The sequence below is a fragment of the Acomys minous genome (assembly GCF_964271855.1).
Source record: "Acomys minous genome assembly, chromosome: 9".
NCBI classification, from domain to species: Eukaryota; Metazoa; Chordata; class Mammalia; order Rodentia; family Muridae; genus Acomys; species Acomys minous.
Genome location: NC_140490.1, coordinates 42,867,076 through 42,889,182, shown reverse-complemented (window position 1 = coordinate 42,889,182; position 22,107 = coordinate 42,867,076). Strand labels below are relative to the sequence as shown.

Sequence of the window (22,107 nt, the reverse complement as noted above, 5' to 3'; positions counted from 1 at the left end):
GGGCATTCAAGGCTAGCATGCTGTCACAGCAAGGGTCTGGGTGTGTTAAGGGAGAAGCCTATAGGGCAGACTTTAGAGGAGCATGGCACATGAGGAGAAATGCTGGGAAATATGTTGGTATTTGCGTGGTTAGCTTCAGTAGCAGTTAATGCCGAGGATGACTCAGGCCACCTTATCCCCACACAGTGGAGCTCCAGAAAGACATCACCTGTTGGAAAAGGCTGGGTTTACTCTGCACATCCAGAGCCATGGACACCTTCTTACTGCTATGTCCGCTGCTGCCCTCAGGGCTTCCAGACACCATTGCACACTGGGCTGGTCTGGAAGGAATGTCGCTTAGCCAGGCGGTGGGCTACCCAGGACCTTGGTCAGTGGTGAGTACAGGGTGAAACAGCCTTCTCTGAGAGGTTTTTCAGTGAAGCAGGTCTCCTTTATTGGGAGGATTAAGGGGACGTGGGTAGGGGTTTGGGGGTGAGTATACATCATTGGTTGGGTCTGAGGTGCTGGGAATGTTTCATTTGCACGGAGAGGCATGTCCAGGTCCTAGCTGGACATGTTCTTATAAGAAAATAGAGTGTTTTAACCTGAAATTTGCCCACCAGGCTATGTGACTACCTCAAGGGTGGCAGAGATGAGGGTCACAAGGTTCTGTGCACTGGGGCATGCAGGCCCAGAACAGGGGAGGAAGTGATCTTTACTTCTGCCAGTTTCAATATGAGATTGGAGGGTTTTGTACAAGTCTGGACTTTACATCCCTACTCCTCTACACCCCACATCTCCATCCCCCATCTGCCATCCCCCACCCTGCTCCCATCCCCACCCCTACTCACCTGTCTCACATTCCACATGCAGCAATAGTTTCCTCTAAGTTAAAATGTGTAGTCTTGGAAGGAAGCTAATCAAGACTCACTAAGACTCAGGAAGTAAATTCAGAAGCCTCAGGAAGTCCCTGAAACTGACCAGATACATTAGGCCCGGTCTCCCCAAGGTTATATAAGCAACAGGACTGCTGAGAGGTACTTGCCAACTGGACAAGCTTCCTAGAAAAGAGACTATTGGACTTGCTGAGCTAACTGCCAGTGGTAAGGTGAGCTGTATGTGTAATGAATACAAATGAGATGTCAGGCTGGGCTGTGGTGGTGCACCTCTTTAATCCCAGCACTTGGGAGGCAAAGGCAGGTAGGTCTCTTTGAAGGCCAGCCTGGTCTACAAAGAGAGTCCAGGACAGCCAGGGCTCTGTTACACAGAGAAACCCTGTATCGGAGGGAGGGAGGGAGAGAGGGGGTGGAGGGGGCCAGGCAACAGATATGACATGGGACATGGAAAAGTTTATTATAGGAGCATGGGAGAGCAGAGAAGGAGGCCGGGTGCTGCAGAGAGAGACAGAGACAGCAAGAGAGAGGAAAAGGAAGAGAGGAGCAAGAGGGGCAAGAGAGGAAGAGAGTGAGAGGTGTGTGTGTGTGTGTGTGTGTGTGTGTGAGAGAGAGAGAGAGAGAGAGAGAGAGAGAGAGAGAGAGAGAGAGAGAGAGAGAGAAGGTAGGTTTTATATTCTGGGCACACAGCCCACCTAGTGACAGACAGGTAATGATGTCATAGGTTGCTAGGCAGCCTGGGGGCAGTATGCTAACATTCCTCTATCTTTTCTTATAATTTAAAAAAATGAGGATGTCGGATTGTTTTTCATGTAAGGTAAGTTAAAATATATAAATGTAGGTTCATTGGAAGCAGCTCTTGGCTGACGTGTAAGGGGGGAAATGAGAGAGAGAAAGAGAAAAGCAAGAGCAACAAAATGTCCAGATTATATGGTGAAGGGGAAGGAAAAAACCCTGCCCTGGAAAATTAAGGGTAGAGGGCAGGGTATGCCAGCCATGTCCTGCAGCAGATAGGGACCAAGGAGTACTGAAAGAGAGAGCCTGGAGCTGTTTGTCCCAGGTCTGGAGCAAGTTAAAAGGCTGAAATGTTGGCCACATCCAGGAAGAACAGGCTGCTGTATTAGCTGTCCAGGGTCTGAGAACACCTGTGGCTAGGAGGGGCAGTGCAGGTCCAGCTTGCGCTATCTGTGAGTTTGAATTAGAACATCTGTGGGTAGCTACTTTGGCGCTGTCCTGGATGTAGGAAATCTGGCAGGATACTGGAACATATATATATATATATGGGCCGAAGACAAAGTTAGTAGGCTAGGGAGAAAATTTTGGGGGGTGTACATTTAAAACTTTTGGGAGAGCAAGCAGAGAAAAGGCTTGAACATGGGGAATGTCCTTCCATTTTCCCTGATTGCTGGTGGTAATTAGAAGTTTCATTTTGCACCTGTCCAAGTTTGGTTGCAGAGGTGTGTAAGCTTATCAGCCCTTAAGATGGGTGCAGGGATTTGAAATTCTCCAGAAGGCATCCCAGAGGAACCTGGAGAGACAGCGAACAAACTGTTTCCACTGGGAGGTGAAGTCAGTAATCCATTAGGGCTTCACTAGAAATGGATTGTGACGCAAAGAATAAAATGGCTGGTGTGATCCGTTCCTGTCATCTGTCGACAGGAAGGAGCTGAGCCAGGAGAGACAGTCACTTAGTGCACTAGGATTTTAGCGATGGGACGAGGGGGTGGGGGTGGGGTGGGAACAGGGGAAGCGGGGTGGACTGTGTCGGCTTGCTGGGGTGGGCTTTCTGTGATGCAGCTGCCTTTGAGTCATTCATGCTCCTGTAAGTGACCCTGAGGTATACTCCTAAAAATACCCCAATAAACAATTTGTTCACCAAACTGGATTTTGATGATATGGCTATTTTGGTCTGTTGTTGATTCTCTATCTGGAGATGAGTTGATGTTTGTTCATTTCTCCCTAGAGAACTGCCATTTTTAACCGGCAACCTTGAAAACTCCTATAGACTCTGCAGCCTCCTTTAAGGGAAAAGTGGTGATTTTGTTGGCTCACTGAAGCCAAATAACTAACCATAATAAATGATTAAGAACAATAAAAATCCTCTATTTACATAAAAATACTTAGTGACAAAAATGAATATAAACAAAAACCCAGGGTCGTTTTAAGTGGAAAAGACAAGAGAAGCTCCCACCGAGACAAACAGCCCATATTTTCCTCTGTGCCTCTTTTGTTTCTATGATGGTGCTTGAGGATCAGGACACAGCATTTTAACACAGGCACTCAAATAATCAGTGTCGCCAAAATATTCTAGTGATTTTTTTGGGGGGGGTGGGGATAGGGGAAATTTTTAAAGAACAGTTTTCTGTAAAAACATTCAAAGAGGGTTGGAAGAAAGAATCAGATAAAATGCTTGTCATACAAGCACAGGACTTGAATTTGACCCCCAGCACCCATGTGGGAGGGTGCAGGCGGGAGGAAGACAGGAGAGGCCATAGGCTTGAGGCCCAACTAGTGTAGTAAAATAAATAATCTCCAGGTTCAGTGAAAGATCCTGTCTGAAAAGGTCAGATGGAGAAGCACTGTGGAAGAAATCTGGTGTCTACCTCTGGCCTCCACATGCGTTTGTGTGCATGCATGTACATACCTGCACACGTGTGTACTTACTGCACACGCTTGCACATAGGAACATCTGCACACACATATAGGCATTAATCACTTAAAAACAAATTAAAATTTTCAACTAAAAATCGAAACAAGGACCACCCAAATTTTATAAAAACAATAAATTTGTTTGGTAGTCTTAGAGTGCTGGATTGGGAATATGCACACCAGAGTACACTAGGAGTAGGTCCTAAAAGGGATGAGGAAAGGGGGAGCTTTTAATGGCACAATGCTTGGGCCAAGCCCCAGTACTGTGTAAAAACAATAATCCTTGCTTGCAAAGATCACTAATAAGGGTGGTGTCCATTCAAAGTAAACATGGGAACTTGTTGGACCCACATCCTTGCAGAAAGATTTTTTTATGTGTAAGGATGTGGTGGCCATTGTACAAGACTATGGTTTTGACAAAGTGCTTTGTGATAGTCTTTGGTATTATTTCATGTGTCGAAGTACCATCCTTCGCCATCTCCCTCTTATATTTACTATTTATTGCTACCTGCCCCTCTACCCCAGCTTTTACATGAGTACTGGGAATCAAATTCAGGTCTTTGTGATTGCATAGCAAGCATCTAAGCCACCTCTGCATCCCTGTTCCTGTGTTTTGACAGGGCACTGCTTTTTAAACTTTACCACAAACAACATCTAGAATCTTACTGTATTTATTTATTTACTGTATCTAAATATTGTATATATTTATTATTGGATAGAATTTAACAAAACTGACCATCCTGACAATGTTAACAGGCTAGCAGAAAACAAAACCAAAAATGTATCAAGAACTGCAGGACAGGTTCAAGAAACAAACTGTGGGTAACAGGTAACACCCACAGAAACAGACTGTGGATAACAGGTAACACCCTCAGAAACAGCTTTGGGCAGGCAAAAGCCTCTGGAGCTACCCTTCAGATCACTTGGGTTCTCTGTTAGCAGGAACATTTTTGGCCGGCTGACATTAAACACACCGTAAGGTAAGCAGTGTTGCTCCAAACTGGTGGAGGGAGAAGGGGCCTGAGGACTAACTAGCTTGAGCTTGGGAGATAAACTTTCCTTTCTGCATAGAGGGCCCTTGGTTTCCAGGGCTTCTAGATCCCGAGAATGGTTTATTCCTCGGGATTTGTGGCCACAGGGGACTGTGGGCCAATTGTCTAGAGGTGCCACCTGGTTTCAGCTCAGTCTGTGGTATTGCCCCTGTTCAGGCTTGGCTCTACTGACCAGCTGGGTTCGTGATGCTGCCCTGCTCAGCAGGTTCAAGGTTTGGCTTGGGGATCCACCAGGTTGAAAGGACTGCCGGTCCCTGGCTCCGTTTGGGGCTGCTGCCTACTCCAGGTTCGAGGTCCAACATGTTTCAGGCTGGATTCAGCCTGCTGTTGCGTTCTAGCTAGGGTTCGGGGTGTCACTATACTGGATCTCCTGTGCTTCTCGGCCAGGCTCGGTTCCTGGCGCTGCCTAGCCCTGCAGGATTCTGGGCGGGGTGCTACGTGTCTCAGGTTCGGGGCGGCGGAGGAAGCGCAGGCGCTGCCCGGGAAATTTGAGGAAGTTCCCCCGAGGAGGAAGCGGTGAGCGGGGCGGCGGGGAGAATTGGGGACCCCGGTGCACCCGGCAAGAGGAGGAGCGGGAGGAGAAGGCGGCGACGGCGGCGAAACAGGAGGGAGGAGGAGAAAGGGTTGGAAGACGCGGCCACCTGCTCAGGTAGGAGCCACTGCACCTAGCTGCGCCTTAGCGCAGGGCCACGGCCACCCCCAGGCTGCAGACCTTGGCTAGTCCAGGCCGGACCACGGCTTCTCTCCAATGGCTGCGGCTGAGCGCCGACCCGCCTGGCCAGGGCGCGCGGGACCGGGACTCCGGCATGCAAACGTGCGCGCCCCGGGCGCGGGGAGCACGGTCGTCAGCGGGGCCGAGCCGGGAGCTCCGCCTCTCGACTGTGCTCTTCTTCTGGCTGATCTGTGAACCCCGGGACTACCTCTGTGCGCGTCCCCGAACCGATGCAGAGTCCCCAAGCATTTGAGACCCGGGACTGCCATGGTGCGCGCCCCTGAGTCGATGCAGAGTCCCAGAGCCTCTGACGTGCGGTAGGTAGGGAAAGCAGTTTCACCAGTCTGAATCCCTGCCACACAGCCAAGTTCGCTTTGCCTGGCCGACTTCCTTTGTGAACTCACCTCTCCAATTCCTTGGGAATTGTTTAAGGCACTATTTGAATATATATCAGTATGGCTCCCAAACTTAACCCCACCTAAAAGCTATTGAAAGGAGACTCACTCCTTTGAAAGTCCACAGAGTAGAAAGAATTGGAGAAGTCAGTCAGCTTCCCGTTTTCTTGGGAAAGTTTTTTAAATGTTTATATCTGGCTGAACAAAGACTGTGTTCAAAGTTAAGTAAAATTCTCGACTCGGGGTATTTTTCTTGGCTTTTGCTTGGCGTCTTCTCTTTTTTAAATTCTTTAAGTGTTTCAGCATGGGATATAAAAAGAGATGGGCCCCTCTGAATTTTAATATTAAAAAAAATGCCGTGTGTGTGTGTGTGTGTGTGTGTGTGTGTGTGTGTGAGAGAGAGAGAGAGAGAGAGAGAGAGAGAGAGAGAGGGAAAGAGAGGAAAAAACCAGACACATGCACACAGACACAGAGGTGGGGGAGAGGGAGAGAGGGAGATGAGAGAGAAAGATGTGTCAGGACGTTCCTGTTCCTGGAGTACTGGGATCAGATCTTTGCTTGCCTCTCCCCCTGTGACAGCAGTTCAAATAGTGTGGGGGCATATTTATGTTTGAGTAAAAAGATATAAATACAAGATAGCAGGTGTTTTAAGTGACAGACTTTGTCACTTGAAATTATTTCACCAAGTCATATTGTTCTAAGCAAATCAATATTTTTGTTTTAATAGATATAGGGAAATTTTGCAATAAAACAAATTGATTTGTATTCTGTGTTTGAGATGCTTAGATATGCCATATTTACTAAAAAGTCTTTAAAATGAATTTTTTTTAAATGTTGCAAGTTAGAATAAAAGTGGGAAACATATTTTGGGACTATATTTCATTCCTGAGAAGTGAAACTGATTTTTAAAAAGTTAGTATTTATTGCTATTTTGTATGAAATGGTTCTTTGGTCCTCTTAAGGCCATATTTAGTCTTCTAGAGGTAGGCATGATCTCTTGGATTTGCATTTTGATTTTTAAGCAAAGGCCTCTTGGAAGAATTTACCCAGCAAACTGCCTCACATGTGTGTTTGGAATTTTGGCGTTTTCAAGATTTAATGTTTGCACTTAGAGTTCAGAAGGGTATTATGTACATTGGAACATCATTTCTTGTGATCACTCTGGCACTGCTGGGAGTGTGTTTTGTTTCCCAAGCACCACTATTTATTCACATTTAATAGTGTCTCTACTCCGTGGGGAATAGATACCAACTATAAATAGCTGTGTCAGTTCAAACAGGTGTTGTCACTCAGTGAGGTTCCTTAAAACTCAGTGCAAGAAAAGAAAAACAAGCCTTGTGTTTTCAAAGCTGGGCCTCGAGGATTGGGTCTGTATTGGACTCCTTAAATTATGGTGTGATTTTTTTCAGTCAAGTGCATTTACTCCTGGACACATCCCGTTTCCAGTACCTAGTGGGCGGTCCCTGTTTGTCTGGGCACTGGAAATAGCTAGGGTCCACCGAATGCCCAAGCATTTTAGTTAAACCCCAAGTCATATAAGATGGAGCAGGATGTTTCCTTTGCATCATTCCTGTGACTTCAGGAGAGAGCAAAAGACTGTCTAGGAAGGGGCGTGGTCATCCTTCAGGGCTCTAGTCCTTGGAAGACTCATTTCCGGTTCCCTCCAGTGGGGGTGGGGGGTTGGGGGGTTGCGACTATTTCCGGCCCCTCTGCCCAGGGAATGGCAAGGCCTCCTTTTCTGTCAGTCAATGTGCAGCCTCTGTATGGACCTGTTTCTAACAACCCACGCTGTCCTTTCCACCCTCCTTTGCAATCTTTAGCTATTTTTTCAGCTTCTGGATTGGTATTGTGACAAATGGGTGTGAGGAAAAAAAATTAAAATACAGGCTTTGATACACACACACACACATACATATGTATGAATATATATATATATATATATATATATATATATATATATATATATACACATATATATTCCACAGGTTGGTTTTTTTTTTTCTTTATGTCAGAAGGCAGTCAGAATGATGTAATTTAATTGTTCACCTTAGTTGGATTTTATAACATAATTTTCAACCTTGTATTTGAACACTAGGCAAAAAAAAAAAAAAGTTAAATACAGTCAAATATGGTTAAAACCAAAGATTCGCCAAGAAAGCATATTTCTTTTATGTTACTATCAGTTTAGTAGAACGAAAGTGGCCTTTTTCTTTGTCTTTTATTTCTTGCGAACTTGGGGTGAGAGGAGGAAGAGGGGGTGTTAAGGATGTTGGGGTAGCTTGTTGGGGTAGGCCCTGCCCTCCCAGGATGGACTTCAGGCTTGGGTGCGAACACAGGTGTGGGAAGATTGAGCCTGCCAGAGTAGGTCAGCCGGGAAAGGTGGAGCGGACACCCCCATGGCAGACCTGGGTGCTCTGAGTCAGGAGAGAAGGGCTCAGGGCAGTTAGCGGGATCCATAATCCCAATATTGATGCACTAATGTGGGTTCGGCACGTCTGTAAGAAGTATTGAAATGTCCACCGTAGAAGTTACTACCGCCTCTTCCTGTAAGTTTGACTTCACTAATGGACCTTTGTCCTACCTAGATCTGCTTCCTATGTCATTCACTTGACAGTTCCTGTGGTGTGTGGCCATGGAAATCTCTTAGTATGACCTGGGTTGACTTTTGTCTTTTTACTTCATTTTAATTTAACTGCCGCCCTCCCCTTTCAGTCATCACATCCCATCTTTCTGTCCCAGAGGCTAGCTTCCAGGAAGCAAGTTTTTCATTTCGGAAACTGTTCCATACTGGCTAGTTTATTTCATGTAGCAATTTCAGATGGCATATCTGAGAATGTGGACTGGGTAGAACCCAGATTCTCATACCTTCCAGTGGTGATTGCTCTGTGATTCGGACCTAATGGGTTCCAGCAAGTGTTTACTGATGCATGCATAGCTTGCTGAGTCCACTTTGGTCATAACATCTCCATTCTGAAGACCCAGCCAGACGGAGCACTGTCCTCCTCTACTGTGACCCTTGCCAAGCACTCCTGAGAGCCTTCAGGTTGGCATCCTCACCGGCTATAAGCACCAGGACCCCTTGAGTATCCTATGGTTTGAATCGTTTGCCCGAAGGTCTGTGTGCTTGGGTTAGAGCGTCGCGGTGCGTGTTTGTGTGCTGAAAGGTAGTTGTACCCTAGTTGGGTCCTAGCCATGGGGTAGGACTGTGGGGCATTGTCTTTAGCAGTGATTGGCATAGTTCTTTGGGGACCCTGAGCAAACAGCAAGCCTGGCTTTCAATGGCCTTTGCCCCCTATCTCTATTTATGATTGCTTCCTCACTCATGACCGCAAGGGACCTTCTGGCTTTTATTCTGTGGCTCACAGACTAACCTGCAGCTAAACAGATGGGACCACCCTGTCTTGCTCTTCAAAAATGTGAGCGCAATAAGTTTCTACCAAGTACTGAGCTTCCAGTATTTTGTCATAGCAACAAGAACCAGGTCAAGCCATTGTGCTATGCCAGGGTATGCCCTTTCTGTTTCCTCCTTTAGCCACATCTGCTGTTCCTAGGGCAAAACTTTGCTTTGGCTCTTCCTCGGTTTGCACAGAGCCTAATACAATTTTTTCTCTCAACTTTATGACATAAAACCGAAACTTCTCTTGATACAAGTTTCCACACAGTCAAAAATTATCTCTCAGTTCCATTTTTTCTTCTTCCTTTTTTCTTAACCATCCCCTCCCTGCCCCCCCCCCAACCCCACCCTGATCTGTCTTCTGTCTTGCTCCAGTCTGGCAGAGACTCTTCGGTCTGGGTGCACATATGTTAAGAACTGCAGAAAGCCCTTGAGGAGCGTGCTGGCTAAATATATTTCTTGGTGCTCATTGTACTCGGTTTTGCATTTTTGAAGGCCTTTGTGTAGATCTTAAAGATATCCAGGCCAGTGAGTAGACACATGATCTTGCCATACCCTATTGTCACAATTGCTGGGCACATGTCCCATAAGCCTTTTATCTCTGTGGCTACTTGTTTTCTGATTTTCAATAGAACTTCTGTGGTTTCTTCCATTTGGATGTATTTTGAATCATGCTTTGTAAGAGGTGGTTTTCGCCTCCAGAGCAGCAGTTAGGTACCTACACTCTGTGTCGGTGTCTTCGCCCATTACAGAGGCCCTATTATCTATCTCTGGAGAAGCCCAAGCCCAGCCTTCTCCTCAGTGCTTTTAACTGCTAAAGTAACTGTCATGGACTGTGAACACCACCTCTGCAAAACGATCTTTGAGCCAAGGTGGAAAACATGGGAAGGGTGAAGTTTAGCAGGCAGAATTCATCTGAAGGACTTGGTGCATGGCCGCTGCCGCTCTGATGACTTCTGTAAGTCTGTAGGCCTCTCGTGGGCAGAAGCATGTCTTTTCCAAGTTAGAATTATGATATAACAGAGTGATGGGTGGTAAACGAAACGAGGAAGGAAACTAATTGAAACATGACATTTGTCACAACAGTCGGGCAAACTCTGTCCCCAAACAAGGACCAAAGCTTCCAGAGGTTGAGGATTGCCCACCGTCATGTAGACTCAGGTGTGCAGTGTCACACCTGGAAGTTGTCTGCGCTCCGGATGCTCAGGTCTGGTTTGAGATGCAGAGAGAGAGGTCTGGGCTGTGGCCTCCTGCACCATTCCTTCTGGAACAGCATTTCAGACTGGTTCCTGGGGTGACTAGCACATCCTTGAAGGCTAAAATTGGAATTTGTGAGTGTGCTAGCTACAATGGCTGTTTTGTGTGTTGTAAGTTGCAAAGACAGGATGGTTCACAGAGTTCACTCCCCATTTGGTGTGTGTGTGTGTGTGTGTGTGTGTGTGTGTGTGTGAGAGAGAGAGAGAGAGAGAGAGAGAGAGAGAAAGAGAGAGAGAGAGAGAGAGACAGAGAGACAGAGAGAGACAGAGAGAGACAGACAGACAGAGAGACAGACAGACACAGAAACAGAGACAGAGAGACAGAGAGCAAGCACAGTGAGGGGAATCATACAATCATTTTCCATCTGTACATAGGTGTTTATATTCATAAAATCTGACAGTCTTGGAATTTTCAAGGTGTTTGAATGTTTGGGAATATCAGTCTGTTCTCAGCCAGCTGACACACTCACAAGAGATAAACTCCCATCAAATAACTCTCAGGGAGGGAGCATGTGCACCCACTTCTACACAAATCTGGTGACACGCTTTCCATCTTGGTGCTTATTTTCTCACATTGTTCTTAGTCCACCCGATTGCTGTGAGATCACAGCATTGCTTTTGTGCCTGCTTCCGTGACCTGGCTTTTTTTTCTCATGAGAACCTACGTGCCTTCCATCTGGTTGAGATAGCTCGGGCTATGGTTTCTGGGTGACTGCGGCTTGACATCTAGGCCTAACAGGCTGCAGCAGAGGATGACCTGAAGCCTGCTCTTGTGTAAGCCGGATGCGGACAGTGTGCGCAGTCACTTGCTCAGTTCCAAATGTGTCTATTTGCACTGCTGTACTCACCACAAAAAGCCCAAGGACTTTTCACATACACCTTTTTGATGCAAACGCTGAGACTGTGGCTTTGATCAGCACCGTCTTACTCTAAACAGTGGTTTCCTAGGGTCCTCGGAGCAGCATAGTTGCCTGAGGCACTCAGGAACCTGACTCCACCGTTTTAATTAGTTAGGTTCATGTTGTCTCACCTGCAAAATGATGCGGAATGTTCCCTTTCCCTGGAGCCTCTGTCCAGTCTTGCAGGTGCAGTGTGTGTGCGTGTGCATATGTGTGCGTGTGTGTGTACATGCATGATGCAGGTATGTGCAAGTGTGTCTAGAAACCAGAGGTCAACCTTGGGTGTCATTCCTCAAATGCCATCCACCTTGGTTTTGTGTGTTTGTTGTTGTCGTTATTGTTAAGATTTCATCTTATTTGCATGTGTATCTGAGTGTGTGTATGTGCATCACATGCTTGCAGGTGCCTATAAAAGCCAGAAGAGGGTGTTGGGTGCCCTGGAACTGGGAATTCAGGAGCCCATAAAGCACCTGATGTGGGTGCTGAGAACTGAACCAGGAGCAAGAGCAACGAGTGCTCTAGCCACTGAACCGTCTCTTCAGCCCAGTCTTGATTAATAATCATTAGCCTAGAGTTCAACAGGTAGGCTAGAGTAGTGGGCAAGTGTGACCAGGGAATCCTCCTGTGTCTGTCTCCCTCACCAGCACTGGGGTTACATGTGTGGACCACCAGGTCCCAATGACTGCTGTGAAGATGCTGAACCTGGTTTATGCTTTGAATGGATTTTTACCAACTGAGCCATCACCCCAGCCCTCTTATACACATGTCTGTCTGTCTGTCTGTCTGTCTGTCTGTTAGATATGCTTTGGACACAGCAAAGCAGAAATTTGGAACAATATGTACCACCCCTTTAACAAAAAAGAAAAAATGTAACGTCCAAGTTTGGTCTTAATGGGAGAATTTTCTGGAAGGGAGAGGCATATAGAACTCAAAGACTGTCCCTTGAGGTATGTTTATACAGTGTCACTCATGGCCTTTTTTCCCATGTTAGTCTCAGAGTAGGCATACATGCTGCCCAGGTGGGCCCAGAAGGCTTCTCTCTAGCATCCCTGCCAGTGATGTTCAACATGAGGCACGTAGTCATGCCCATTTCAACTAAACATAAACAAAATCAATGATTAAGTTCTGAACCCACATTGCAAAGGCCTCGTAGCTGGTGGCTATGTTAGTGTAGATAAGCATTTCCAGAATGAAAGGACTGCTGGACCCTACATTAGACTTGAGCCTGTCTCCCACATCCAGAGGGCCTTTGGGAAGCGGGGAAGTGGAAGGAGTTTTGCTAGCCTTGCTTGGCTGTGAACACTGTTGCTCACAGTATGTACCTTGTCGTAGGTAGCACTTGCTGTGTTTCCATTGTAAGACGTCTCCTCATTGCTATAGTTTCTATTGCTGTGACAAATGCCACAGCCAAAACAACTTAGAGGAGGAAACTTTTTTTTTCAGCTTATACTTACTCCCATCACTAAGAGAAGTCAACGCAGGAATTCTAGTTGAAACTTGAAATAGAAACCATAGAGGAATGCTTCTTGCTGCTCTGATCTACAGGTTCATGTTCAGCTGGCTTTCCTATACTGCCCAGGTCCAGCTGCCTAAGGGATGGTTCCGCCAACGGTGGGCTGGGCCCCACCTGAATTAAAACTATTCCTCCACAGGCCAATCTGAACTAGGCAGTTCTTCGGTTGCTGAGGTTCTCCTGTCACATGCCTCCAGTCTGTGTCCAGTTGACAATTAAAGCTAACTAAATCACCCTCTTAAAGAGATCTGATGCCCTGAGCAGAGGGGACCTAGGGGCATAAGCCTCGCTCCCTTAACACAGCATAACACACACACACACACACACACACACACACACACACACCAGTATGGTCCACTCAGTGGCATGCTATTTCTGAGTCATAAGGAAAACTGAACTGGTCCTGGTGGTTTTCTTGCTGAAGTCTTACAAATGAGAACCCAGCTTCTGAGGACTGTAATAAATTCTCACCTTCTTAACTTAAAACAGTGAGGTCGGTTCAGTGCACATGTAGCCCTCACAGCCACAGTTTCCTGAAGACTGACCTAGTCTCAGACACAAAGTAGTCAAAGACAGCTCCTCTGTCTCTGTCCTGCGTATGTGCACACTGGCCTTCAGGCCGTGGTTCCCTCACAGGACAGTATATATATGCAGCATTCACTGTGTTGTGTCTCATGCGTAATCTAGAGATGATAAGGCCTGTGTGAAGATGGATGTGTTGGTTTGAGCAAAAATGGCCCCTATAGGCTCATATGTTGGAATACTGGGTCCCCAGTTGGTGGAACTATTGCGGAGGGATTATGTTCACGTTGCATGCACTCATGCACACACACATACACACATGCATGCATACATTCATACATGCATACACACAGGAGGGGAATTGTTTTAGTGTATATTTAGAGTCTGAACTTTGTCTATCTTCAAAGGAAGATGAAAAGAAAGGGGGAGTCATGTCCCTTGTGGGGAAACATGCAAAGGCCATGCTGAGCAAGCTGCCCCATTCCGCTCCTTTGAATACAGGAAAGCAAGATTAGCTGCTGTAACAGAACCTCATTTGCTACCAGGAGATCTGAGAGCAACCGGAAGGGCCATTTCTTTTCTGGTCTTTAGCCTCCTGTGTGCACACGAGTGTGTGCGGGCGCGCGCGCACACACAAACACACACACATACACACACACACACACACACACACACACTTATCCCCCGTGTCTTTTCATTTCCTGCTCCCCTTTTCCCCAGTAGGCACCCATGGTTTAAAAATCTTAGCTCAATTACTTTGGGAAACATTCTCTTTCTGCTGTCAGTCTTTGCTGTTTTTCTTGACTTCCATTTCCTTTGAGTAACCATGGAGACCCCTGTGAGCTTGTCTTTTGATATAAATCATGCATGTAGCAGGACATCAAAGCCTGACTGTCACAAGGAGGTCATCCATGCTCACAGGTCCCTCAGAGCAGTCAGTACCCTGTTTGCAGGATCACACAGGGAAAGAGTACAGGGGTGAGGGTGTGAGGGGTAGTGGGGTGGGGCAGGGAAGCAAGAGCAGGCAAAGCAGAGCAGACCAGGCTGATTGGTTTATGAAGTGATGTCAGGCATTGGAGAGAGGAGGGGCTTATGCCATCGCCTGTTCTTGTAGATCAATCAGGACAGGGCACTAATAGGTTGGCATATGACAGCCTGATAAAGGAAGTGGTTTAAGGTGGACTTTGGATTGGTTTGTTTACATATGGAGTGTTTTGGTTTCTCCAGAGATTGGTCAGTGCCGGGGTGGGTCGCACCCCCAACATGAGCAAGTCCCTGGGCATCAAAACATCAGAAGATAAAGATGGCTAAAAGGTTAGTTAATACACACGGCTCACTAGTGAAGAGGTCTTTAGTGAAGAGCTGAGAAACAGGCCGGGAGGGAACAAGTGGTAAGTGTGGAAATCACCAGAGCCTTCTGTACAGGAGAGCTAACTCTCCAAGGCAAAACACACGGCCAGAGCTGCACTCCAGCTGGGAATTCCCCAATGGCTTCTTCTTTTCCAACAAAAGGGTCAGACGTCCAAGGAGATATAGCAATGCTAAACATGTATGCACAAAGCAACTGGGCATCAAAAATGTATAAGGCAAACCCTGGCCAAACAGAAGACACAAAGAGACAAAGCCAATATTATGGTCTGGAATTTCAGTTTCTCTTGTTCTATAACTGATAGATCAAATAGAAAATTGATGGTGATAAAGAGGCCAGAGCGGCTGAGCTTGGTGGTAATCCCAGCACTCGGAGGCAAGGGCAAGCAGATCTCTGTAAGTTCGAGGCCAGCCTGTTCTACAAAAGTGAGTCCAGGACAGCCAGGGCTGCACAGAGAAACTCTGTCCTGAAAAACAGAGAGAGAGAGAGAGAGAGAGAGAGAGAGAGAGAGAGAGAGAGAGAGAGAAACACACAGAGACATTGTCAATCAACCTGATATGAGATGCTTGCTCTTACAACAGAAGAATGCATTCCTCTCAAGTTCTCAACGAATATTTATTAAAATAAAATACATGCTTGGAAAACCAGTTAAGTTTACATTTTAAAAGGTCATGTAAATTATTTTTAAAACATAACAAAATTAAGCCATATATCCATAGCATAAAACTTTATCTAGGCACTGAATAATGAGCTTTTATATAACTTGTGAGTTGAAAAAAGCTCAAAAGAACTCTTAAAATATTTTGACTAGCATGAATATGAAAAGTCAAAGGGATGGAGAGTTAGTGCAGCAGCTAGGAGCACTTGGTTGCTCTTACAGAGGACTCAGGTTCAAATCCCAGCACTTTCCTGATAGCTCACAAATGCCTATAACTCCTTTCCCAAGGAATCTGATTTCCTCTTCTGAAATCCATGGGTACCAGGAACACATGTGATATACATACATATGTGAAGGAAAAATACTCATATACATAAAATAATTTTTAAATGAAAATACAGTTTACCAACATTTTTAGAATAACACCAGAAGTAGTGCATAGAGGGAAATTTCTAGCGCTTAAAAAAAGGAGAGTTTAATTTGGCTACAGTTTAGGGCTTAAAAACCAAAGTTCAGAGCCATGCGTGGTGGTGGAGCACGCCCTTAATCCCAGCACTTGGGAGCAGAGGAAGGCGGATCACTGTGAATTCGAGGCCAGCCTGTTCTACAAAGCAAGTCCAGGACAGTCAAGGCTACACAGAGAAACCCTGTCTCGAAAAACAAAACAAACAAAACAAAACAAAACCCAAGTTCAGGCAGCCACATGGCAGGTGGCACCAAGTGGTAGAAGAACATGGTAGAAGAACATGATAGACGATGGCTGTGGATGGGACCAAATTGGTGGAAAGACCTTGCTCTATAACAATCCTCTGTCAAAGTAATTAGCCCGGTCCTCTGAGACATAACAGTCCTTAATATGTCCAAGGATGGTGCCCCAGTGAACTCATTCCCTCATACCAGACCCCCTACCTCTTAAAGGTTCCACCACTTGAATGTGCCACACGCTGGCCAAGTTTCTAGCACACCAACCTTTGAGCGGCACATGCAAGCCATGACAGTATGTCAGATAAAGTAAGTAAGCCAATTCCGGCACATATAATCAAGGATGCTCTCTGGAATTATAGCCAATTAAGCGTAAACCAAAATGTTGAAAAGAGGTAACAGGGAAAGCTTTGAAACCCAAAATAAGAAACTGTAAACAAAAATTAACAGAGCCAGTTTTGAGCCTTTAAAATGATCAAGATTGTTAAGCATAATATAGAGTAAAATAGTGAGAAGAAAAAAATAATATATCCTAAATTTGGTACACAGTTTTAACCAAGATGTAAGGGAAATGTGTGAGAAACAGTGTGCCCATCCTGGTCAGGAAACGCCACGTCTACTGGCCTTCCTCATCTGGCCAGTGTATGGGATCCCTGCCTTCCGACTCTTAACTTCGGTACGAATATGAACTTAGCAAGCAGCACGGGGTGGGCGGGCTCTCACTTCTGCTTTCTGGCCCATCTTGTTGCTGACACTTTGAGGAAAAGCCACTTCCCTAGTTACAGACACCAGTTAACAGCAGGAAGCCTCCACTTGTCCTCCGCCTGCTATCCCATTGTCGCCATCCCCATTTTCAAGCCTGCCAGCTTGGTCACCCTCTCATCCCTACAACTGGGAGCCCAGGCCTTCTATGAGTCCAGGACAGGAAGGTAAGTCAGATCTGTGGCCATCAACAGTGGTGACCCCAGGGTTCTCTGTGGCACCGGCGGGCGTGAGAAGGCACACTGATATCTGAGTTTGTGTTTCCCTGGCTGTTACGATCCCCTGGGTTACAACATGTCCTGGCCTGCATTCATTTGTCTTGAGCTGTGGAGGAGTTGACCATTGCTGCAGTTCCCGTGCCGTGCCGCAAAACCATCCTTCTGCCCCTTGTACTTTCTTTGAGCACTTTGTGTCTTTAGATACAGTGGTGAAACCTCCTCGAGGGCCCATCGCAATTTCCTGGAGTATTTTACAGTCATGAATTTTAGAAAAACCAGGTTTCCTTGAGCTGGTGTGGTGCGTCCTTTGTGTCGAAGTTGGGTTGTTTGTCTTCTCTAGAGGCCTTGAGGGCCCTGCTGTATAGTGTTCTTGTGAGGTGGGCAGATGGGGAAGTAAAAATAGTGCCTAGAGCTCAGCTAGGCTCCCACGGCCTGACGGGAGTGGAGTCTGCTGGTCACAGTGTCCGCTGTGGCCTTGCCCCTGGCCACCCAGCTGGGATTCTCTGGGATGGGGCTAGTTGGGGGCTCCGGTGGAAACCAGAGGGATGCTGTATTTCGGCTCTCCACTTGTCCTGAGTGCTTTGCTACAAGATGACAGCAGTAAAAGCTGGAAGACATTTTTATCATGAAAAGACTGGTACTTAGCTGTTTGTAGTGTGTGTGTGTGTGTGTGTGTGTGTGTGTGTGTGTGTGTGTGTGTGTGTAGTGTCTGTGCCAGAGACGGGGGTGGGAGAGTGCCAGAGAGAGCACTGACACGCGCCCGCCATGGTTCACATGTGGCGGTCAGAGGCCAACTCTGAGTGAAACCAGCCTCTTTGTAGTTCAGTGCTGTGTGTACAGGCTCCCTGGACCATGCACTCTGGGGATTTCCCCCATGTCTACTCCCATCTTCCAGTAAGGATGAATGTTGTATGCTTCCGTGCAAACGGGGAGTCCTTCCTGGTTGGTTTCTCTGCTGTGCCAAGGAGCTGTTCTATTTGCTCCAGCTGCCTGACCAGTCCAGGGAGAGTATGCTCTACCTGCTTCCCTCTCGGGCAGTGTCACTTTAAGAAGGAAAATGCTGGCTTCCAGCAGAAGTTTCCAAGTTTCCTGCTTTAAAATCCCCAGGAGAGACGTTTGTGTGGCTCTCCCATTCTCTGGCCTCCTTTCTGGGTCTAACGGTGCATGTGACACTGCCACGCTGTGAATGCAGACGCTTGGACCTGCGAGCACTCTTCTTTCTTTTTCAAGAGTGCGCTCTGCGATGACGCTTAGCCAGTTACCACAAGATGCAAAAAGTACCTGTGAGAACCAGGGTGCATGCAGCCCTGGCTAGATCATGGCACCTTTCATTCCAGAACTTTCTTCTACCCGCATGTCGCCAGGGAAACCATGCAGTGTGGTCTCTCTGGCACAGCACTTGCTACCTAGCTTGTGGTACTCACTTGGCAGGTCTGTTATTGGGTTCATGACTTAGATTTGAAAGTTAGGTGCCCCAGGGCCTGGGGGGTGGGGGGAGGCGTCAATAGCTCAGTTTGTAAACTGCTTGTCAAGCAAACACAAAGCCCTGAGTTCAGGCACTCATACTTGTGAAAGCTGAGTGTGCTGCACATGCTTGTAGTTCCTGTGCTGGGGAGGTGTGGAAAAGGGTCTATCCTTGGGACTTGCTAGCCAGGTTAGCCTGGCCTACTTGGCAAGCTCTAAGCCAGTGGGAGGCCCTGTCTCAAAATATGAGGTGGATGACACCTGAGGGACAGCACGTGAGCTTGATCTCGGGCCTCCGTACATTTGAATACCCGCACATACATGATCATAAACAAACACTAAAGGCACTTACACGGGCTAGATGCTTGTTTCTAGCAAACAGTTAATATTCTGCGAGCCACAGGCATGCTCTGTGACTTGTGCTAATGGCATCCAGGTGGGCACAGAGGCCAGCTTAGGGAGCTTGCCTGTGGAATCTGAGGCTGTCCTGCAGCCAGCTGAAATGGGTCAGCCTTTGCCAGGTGTGTTTTAGGGGTTCTCTGCTCTGAGGCTGCCTCACACCGATCTGGTTTTTTGAAGGGCCAGGATGTGCCTCTGTTCATTTTATTGGCTCTCTGTTTCTGAATAATGGTGGACACCGAGCAGACCAGCCTCGGCTGAGCATCCTCTCTGAGGTACAGGCCCCGGTATTCTGAGAAGCCCTCTTGTGCTGCCGCCAAGTACTAAAAAGAGAGGTGCTCCTCAGAATAAAGGCATGGCTCCTCCTTGGTAGACTAGGTGTCTGTGCAGTGTGACAGACAACCAGGCAGGGTACAGGAGGCCTGGGGGGGGGGGGAGACCCCCACAAGAGGACAGCCTCCCAGAAGACAAGCCGATGAAGCCAACCCAGCTGCCCTGAGCGGTTCGGCCCGGAATCTGCTGGGTTCCATTCCTCCCTGCCCAGGCCTCAGGCGTGGGCCCATGTGTTTTCTGCATGGCGAGATCCCACATAGAAGCCCTGTGAATGCTGATAGCTCCAGGAAGAGCAGTTGCAGGCAGTCAGCTGTAGAGCCCGGTGCAATGGGGTGGCCCTGTGGCACCTCCCTTTCCTTCGTTATTTCTCTATCACCAACCAGCCTGACTAGCCTAGCGAGACTGATTCTCCCTCTGGGCTGGGCTCATTCCTCTTTTTTTTTTTTTTTTTTTAAATTATGAAAATTAACATAACCCCCAGAGGAAGTTTTTCTTTTTAATGAAGTTCTAGTAGTCTACTTACTCAACTTAAGGCTGCAAGAAAATTTCCCAGGTACCCTTGAGTGGGGCTGCTTTGCATCAGGGTGGTCCCGTGGTTTCCAGCCCGATAACCTTGTTATTTGCATGTTCTTGATTTTGCTTCCCTCTGCGTGTGGCCCAGATTGGGCAGATGTTATCCTTGGGTGGTGTTTTCCCAGAGAGCTGTTTTCTCCAGCTACACTTCCCATTACACCAGGGCCTCTTACGGCCAAGTGACGGGAACGCCAGCAATCGTAAAGGGCTCAGAACTGCTGCCAGTGTCCTGCAGGGAATGCGATGGGGGGAGCTGGAAAGGGAGGGGAACCTGGCCTGCAGAAGCCATGCTCTGGTCTCCACATGGGCTAAAGCCTTGCCCTAACTGGTCAGAGACCCTTTGATAATAAAGAATGTGGCTAAGCAGAGAAAGTGTACGTGATTCATGTCCAGCTAGGAAGTGTGGGAAATAGCATTTAATACAGGAGAATTGTGCACAGGCAAACACAGTCTTAATATATAGGTTTCCTCAAAACTGTGGAGGCAGCATTCTGGGTCTTTGTGAAAGAGATTGGGTCTTTTCATGGAAGTGTGGAGAGAAGGGAGGAAATTATTTAGAGCCACTGAACACTGTTCATGGATTCCTCACGTGAGGAGTCACTGTCTCCGGGTGCTAGAGTAGATAGCCCAGTCCGTGTTTGCCTTGCAAGCACAAGGACCTGAGTTCAAACCCATGCCCATCTACAAAAACAACAACAGCAGCAACAGGCATGGTGGTTCACACATCTCAGGCCTGGAGAGGTAGGAACACATGGGTGCCTGGGGCTGACTGTCCAGCCTAGCCTGTTTGGAAATCTCCAAGTCAGGAAGAGAGCCTGCCTCTGAAAACAGGGCGGATGGAGTCTGAGGAACAACACTTAAAGTTGGCCTCTGGTAAGTACAAACACACACACACACACACACACACACACACACACACACACACACACACACGCATGTTTCACTGTTCACCAACTTGTATTTGCCCCCTAGTCAATCATGGCACTTTGCCACTGTTTGTGAACATGCACAAAGTGATTTCATTTTGTTTCTGTGATAAAAACAAAAAACAAAAACAAAAACAAAAACAAAAAACTCTCTGACCAAAAGCAGCTTGTGGGAGGAAAAGGTTTATATGCCTTACACTCCCAGGTCACAGTCTGTCACTGCAAGTAGCCGGGGTGGGAACTTAAGTAAGACTTTATAAACACAACCGTGTAGGAATGCTGCTTGCTGGCTTCATTTTCAGACGCGTGCTTATTAGCTTTCTGATCTAGCCTAGGACCACCTGCCTAGGGATTGTGCTGCCCATGGTGGGCTGGGCCTTCCCACATAAATCATCATCAGTTAAGACAATCACAGACATGGGGGCAGGCCAGTCAGACCCAGGTGATTCCCTCGGTCGAGGCTTCTCCTTTAAGATGACGCTAGGCCATATCAAGTTGATGATCAAGGCTAACCAGAGCAGGGGCCCTCATCTTATCTTTATAGCATAAACAATGCCCATTATCTCACTCTGCCAGGGGCCACTTTTTTTTTTCTTTTTTTCTTTTTGAGGCAGAGTTTCTCTGTGTAGCCTTAGCTTTCCTGGACTCGCTTTGTAGACCAGGCCAGCCTCGAACTCACAGTGGTCCACCTGCCTCTGCATCCCCAGTGCTGGGATTAAAGGTGTGCGCCACCACACCCAGCTCCAGGGGCCACTTTTTAATAGAGGTTTTTGTGCTTTTTGGTGGCGATAGCCCTATTGAAAATGGTTCTAAGCATGAGGCTAAAGTGTTGCCTAGTGTCTCCAAGCACAAAAGGCTGCTGTGTACTTCATTAAGTAAATCACGATGTTCGGCGAGCTTCTCACAGCATGGGAGTGCTGCCTAGAGCTCAGCGTCAGTGAACTGATGGTGAGTGGATGTGAGTTGTCTCTTTAAATAGGCACATATCTGCCACCAGATTGCGCCTTGTCTGGCTGACAGAAGTATAGCCAGATCTCCAGGATCTAACCATAAAAGTTCTGTGAGAAACAGTGGTTGAGAATTTGTAAATTGTAGAAAATTCTGTGGAAAGTATCTGCTGTATTTCACAGGAGGTAAATATATTTTGTTTCATGCATTAGAAAATAGGGTCGGTCAAGGGCAGGGAGATTTATGGAATGGAGAGAGGAGGAAAAAGAAAGACATGACACTGTGAAGATGTGTGAGCTGTAACCCTTGTGGTGGTAAAATAACCAGAGCACAGGTTCATCCCTGACCCCAACCACAGTAGACATTAAATCCTGGGCTTGGATGGTCCTACACTGAGAGAACCCAGGCAGAGTACCCTGGCCTCTGGCCTTTCTGTATAGATAGAGAAGAGGCGAGGGGAGAGAGGATAAGAGTGGCAGCATCCTGGGACA

At 47.1% G+C, this 22,107-nt stretch overlaps 1 protein-coding gene across 6 annotated transcripts in view; it reads left to right on the top strand.

Annotated features, from left to right (window-relative positions):
• Positions 1-5,068: 5,068 nt before the first annotated feature.
• SYK (spleen associated tyrosine kinase) overlaps positions 5,069-22,107 on the top strand; it is a 64,686-nt gene continuing 47,647 nt past the window's right edge. For 2 of the 6 annotated variants that reach the window (XM_084796935.1, XM_084796929.1), the window contains exon 1: positions 16,743-16,922. The gene's annotated coding sequence lies outside the window, so the exon portion shown is untranslated. Of the gene's footprint in view, positions 5,223-5,420; positions 5,603-16,742; positions 16,923-17,437; positions 17,611-22,107 lie in introns of those variants that run through there. The other 4 variants (XM_084796934.1, XM_084796930.1, XM_084796931.1 and 1 more) reach the window with 4 other exon arrangements.